The sequence below is a fragment of the Photinus pyralis genome, unplaced genomic scaffold (genome assembly GCF_008802855.1).
Source record: "Photinus pyralis isolate 1611_PpyrPB1 unplaced genomic scaffold, Ppyr1.3 Ppyr1.4_LG6, whole genome shotgun sequence".
Classification (NCBI taxonomy): domain Eukaryota; kingdom Metazoa; phylum Arthropoda; class Insecta; order Coleoptera; family Lampyridae; genus Photinus; species Photinus pyralis.
Genome location: NW_022170663.1, coordinates 22,454,647 through 22,459,948, shown reverse-complemented (window position 1 = coordinate 22,459,948; position 5,302 = coordinate 22,454,647). Strand labels below are relative to the sequence as shown.

At 36.8% G+C, this 5,302-nt stretch overlaps 1 long non-coding RNA gene across 1 annotated transcript; it reads right to left on the bottom strand.

Moving 5' to 3' along the window:
• Positions 1-3,388: 3,388 nt before the first annotated feature.
• On the bottom strand, positions 3,389-4,315 carry LOC116173075. The gene is made up of 2 exons (XR_004145856.1): positions 4,065-4,315; positions 3,389-4,020 (listed from the first exon to the last, which is right to left on the bottom strand). It is a non-coding gene; the product is annotated as an uncharacterized LOC116173075 (long non-coding RNA).
• Between the last annotated feature and the right edge of the window lie 987 nt (positions 4,316-5,302).

The following is a 5,302-nucleotide window of genomic DNA, read 5'->3' as shown; positions in this document are numbered from 1 at the left end:
ATTATGTTTTCTTTAAAAGTGTGTACGGTTAAAACTTCAAGATAATATCTTCAGAAATACGTAATATTTTAGGCAAAGACATTACGTGTGCTTTCATTTGTAGGACGTATGGTTAAAATTTCAAGACATAAGAACGCCCATTACGTTTTCTTGAAAGGTTGTGTTACACAATCTGATTTTTATGAAATGTTGCCTGATTTTTGTTATCCGGTCAAGAATTTCGGTTGGAATCTAGAATTTTCGAAAGCTAATTTCGGATGCGTTATTTTCGTTTGTAACGGGAGCCCGCGCGAACGTTTTAAAGTTTGCACTTTTTTTAGGTGTAGGAGCGTTTCTATGAGATTTGGGTAGATGGAACACTTTTTTATGGTGTTTTTTTCCAATTGAATTTCATTAGGGTAGCGCAGTTTTAGCTATTGAACATTACGATAGGTTGTTCCGTTAGAGAAAATGTGATTTTTTAATTCTTAAAGTCAGTAGATCCCAAGTTAATCGCATGGGAAAAGAGACAGTCTGACGGACGATAACACAAAATTAATGTCGTTTACGTCACCAAAACAGCTGATTCCGATTTGTTGATCGTGATGTCGTGGGCCAGCGTGGGAAGTGCTCAATTTGCAGGTTTTAAACGGCTGTCGGCTTTGATTAATTATTTTTATAGGTGTGTGTATGTAGGCGTAGTCTATTGGTTAATGATTACACATGTAACATTGTAATCTATTATGCCCGTTTTGTAGGCGGTTGTTGGAAAAATTGAGAACAGAAGGATGAAGTAGACAGGGTCTGTTTATAGTGTGGGAGGTTAGGTTCGCATATAGAGTCGGAATTTTCACCTAAATTCAGTACGACAATCGATTTGCCCTGGAATATACTTTATACAAAAACAAAGGTCTGTTATACAAAGATTGGGATTTTGAACTAATCTGAAGGTAGGTACCCCAGAACTGTTCAATGTCTTGCCCCAAACCTTCATAATTTTGTAGTAGTGAGGGATGAGAATGCATTGATCAGTACGTCGGTCGTCGAGACATTGGTTCCAAGCTTCAAAAATGGATGACCGGTTTGCATATGTACCTCTGTTACATTTTGACGCTCAACGGTGGGGCTTTAGGAAGGAACTACATAGTTCCACGTCGCAGGACGAATGGACAAATCCCAAAGTAAAGCATTTTGAACACTTAATCCCAAGTGCGTACGAAGAACCTCTTCATATAAAACTTAAAAATATACAGGGTGAAATACTTCCCGCGAATCTAGAGCTAAAAATAACTGACCCAACACACGTTAGTATAACGTTACACCTCTTTTTAAATGTTGTAGATGTTATCAAGATATTTAGATTATTATCAAGATATAGTTTTAGATCCCTTATAAATAAGGTAAAGTGTTTTTTTTTCTATTTGTGTTCAATACAAAGCGCGTCTTGCAAGAAATTTGACGTTTTGTACGTTTAAATGAAACAATCTTGAAAGACTCCATCCAATCGTTTTGTAGCTGGTGAAACGTTCAAGAGAAATTTTTCATTGTAACCAATATTCGTGTATGAACTCTGGAGAAGGTAGGTAATAGGTTTTCCATTTAAATTCAATATTAAGTACTCGGAAGTCTTCTAACTGAGTTAAATGGTAACGGTTTCATATCCGGGGGGTAGCGTAATTTTCGAAAAAAATGTTCAGAATGTGTAGGAAATGGGCTGTTTTTGAAGAAAATGATAGAATCTTTTTCCGCAAATGACCCATTTTTTCAAAAAAAAAATAACAAGTTAAAAAGTAATCGTAAACGATTTACATAAAGCGCATTTCCACTTGCATTCATTTCCCATTTGTAAGATGCAACTTCTGTTAAAATCGTAAAAATCCGCCCACAAATATGAAAGATAGCGTTGCACATGGGCAATCCATTGTTGACGTGCTACTTCAATTTCAGTTTATGAGAAGAATTTCATTTCAATGCTTTTCTAAATAAGAAAGTTGGAACTGCGCATGCGCAAACCTAAATTTTAAAACTAATGTTAGATTTTCCTTTGTTCCAAGCGCCTAAGTATCAAATTTCACTTAAATAGTTCCATAGATAAAAAAGTTGGCACGGCGCATGCGCAAAATAAAATTTTGAAACTGGCGCTAGATTTTCCTTTATTCCAAGTGCCTATGTATCACATTTCATTTAAATTCTTCCATAAATAAAAAAGCTGGCACTGCGCATGCGCAAAACCAAATTTTGAAATTGGCGTTTGATTTTCCTTTATTCGAAGTGCTTCTGTATCAAATTTCGTTTAAATTCTTCCATAAATAAAAAAGTTGGCACTGCGCATGCGCAAAACCAAATTTTGAAATTGGCGTTTGATTTTCCTTTATTCCAAGTGCCTATGTATCAAATTTCATTCAAATACTTTTATAAGTAAAAAAGTTTGCAATTCGGTTTATAAATGGTCGAGATGCGAAAAGGGCACTGTGAATTTTGAATCGATTCGATTCAACTTTTGGCATTGCGTATTATATGGCTAAATCTATGCCCATATTGAATTTCATGCAATTCAGTTCATAACTAACGGAGATGTAAAAGCGATCGAACATTTCTAAACAAAGTTATCGTTCACACGGACAGATAGATGGACAGACAGACAAAGGAACAGACGGAGAGACCAACCGGCAGGCGACAGATAGCAATGCAAAATTATAAACGATCTCTAGGATCGTTAATAAACGGCAAAAGTGTAAAATTATGGAACATGTAAAAAACGGTTTTTTGTTTTTTTTACAATAACTTTTTTTTGTAAGCGGTACAGAAAAAATTCCTTCCTTGGTACAAGACTCGACACCATAACGAACCAAATAGCAAAAAAAGTAGAACAATAGCTCTTAAGATAAAAAACTAGTAGCGTCGCAAAGTTAGCGGACGGACGGACGGACAAAGTGGCCACAATAGCGCATTTTTTTTTTATTTTTGTGGAAATGCGCTAAAAAAGATTGCAAATGTCGTGGTAGCAGGAAAAAACTTCACCTATTGCGCAATAGGTGGCGGATGCGTTCATTTTTCAAAAATTTTAATGTAAGATGTCTAATTGCGAAATCCTCTTCCCGACCTATAGGCACAGATCAAAGTGAAATATCTTTATTAGCTTAATATAGCTACTTTTGTAATTAATGGCGATATAGGTGATTTCTTAATAAAACTTTTAACCTAAGCAAGTAGGCAACTTCTTAAGCACACCTGTTTTTTACACACATAAAGCGTGGATTTTAAAGGTGAATTTGTACTTGCTCAATGCAAATTTTAGGAGAGGTTTTTAAAAAAACCTTTAACCTAGAGAATGTTCTTGAGAAAACTTCTTTAACCTATTCCGAACACCGCTAATTTGGCTAGGTAAAGTGTGTAATAAATATACATATAACCACACTTATTTTATTAAATAAAAATACATGATAAAGGTAAAAATAAGCATCGCAGCAGTCTGCTACGTACGAGATCGTATGTGCTCGCGTATAAGGTCAAGCAAGGTATCCATCGTTCGATCCGGAACTGGAATGATAAAAACCTTCCCGAGCCTCGGTCATACCCTCCGAAGGTCCACTGGCCTTCGATTCTTCTCCTACGGTTGTACTTCCTCTTGCCGATGTTAGCGGTGACTCCTTCTCCACCTAAAAGAACAGAACGACGTGTTAAATAATGCATACATACCTCTCGACAGAAACTGCTCCAGTCGATGAATGTCCTGGACGAAACGTGCAGCTCTTCCATGATAAAACCTCTTCTTCGGATGGTGAACCATGAGCCAGCACGCAACGAATCAACACCCGGTCAGGACATCCAGATGGGATCCCTCGGCTGTAACAGAGAACGAGCACTTTTTAGTCTTCCTAGTTTTCGATACTTTCACCTGACGCTCGCATCTAAAACGAAGTCGGGTGTCTTCTAGTGCAAGGTAGCAATCCTTCTTACACCTGGGGCAGGCGACGGGTCCGGGAAGCACCAGATGATCCTGCAAAAAAGAAATAAGGTCCCGTTCGAGGTGACATAAATCTGAAAAAGAGGTGTATTATATTTTAAAAAAGCAGAATACTAACGATAAACGAAGCGAAAGTAAAGCGCCTGTTTTCTTCAGCAGGTGCAAACAGAAATGGCGTCTGTAACGCGGTGGCCGCTGGGTAGGAATTGCACCTGCGCACACGAATAATCAGATTATTGATTTATTTACACACAGCGCCACCTTAATTTTTGTAACGGAACATTGTATAAAATTTGTTATTAGCTATTATTTGTTATAAACAATTGCGGTGGGTTTGGTATGGTTTTTTAGTATCGTGGGACCCCCCTCTTGACCCCTGTGAAATTTGATTGAAATCGGTGTTACCCCCCGGATAATAAACTATTACCAGTTAAATATATGAATTTTTAGTTTTCCAGTTGTGTATAAAAAAAGATATTCTGTATTTTTCCATTGTTCATTAGTAAAATAGACATGCGTAAGTTTATCATAATTTTATCGTCACGATTTTTAACGACAAAGTTCATTCCAAATTTTAACAATAGTTCTTTGTGTAAAATTATATTAGCGCGCTGAATCAATTCATCCTTGACCGCGTACCGTGTTTTAATTTCTCCGGCGGAACGCGTTTTAAGGTAGGTTTATAGCTCTCCGTTGATCCGTCAAACAGATAATACGTCTTGTTTTGGTTCATAGCGATCCGTCCACATCGTACGTTTACAAGGTGTAACCATAACCTAAATTAACCTAAATTTTATTTGGTACTACACCCATTACGTAGAAGTAAGAACACTGCTATCTGATTATCAACGTGAAGAACGTAATAGACAAACACTGTCAATGTAACAAACATAACCTCATGCTTATTAAAAACGGACCAACGGAAACGGATAATCTCGAACTGTGAACTACCATTACAGAACAACTCTGAAGGGGGCAACTTTTATCTGTCATAATTTGTAGAAAAAAAAACATTTTATAGCGTCAGTCCTGTAATCTGGCACTTTGATTTCCATCAGTGTAACCTCAAGTTACTACGACTTACTGAATGTAACATAATGTAAATTACGGACTAGAACTGTAACCGTATGAGGACAAAATAGAAAAGATTCGTAAATATTTCGTCGAGCAACAGACAAGATAAGTAAACAGCTCTGCTGGAAAAAAACTTCTAATCGCGCTACCCTATGAATCTAATATTAACATTTTAAATACTCATTTAACGAAGTTAGCTGAGAGACTGTTGACTTTAGTAATCTGGCACGTGCAGGATGCGATTAATCCCCCCCTTCTTATTTTTAATTACTAAAACTTCAT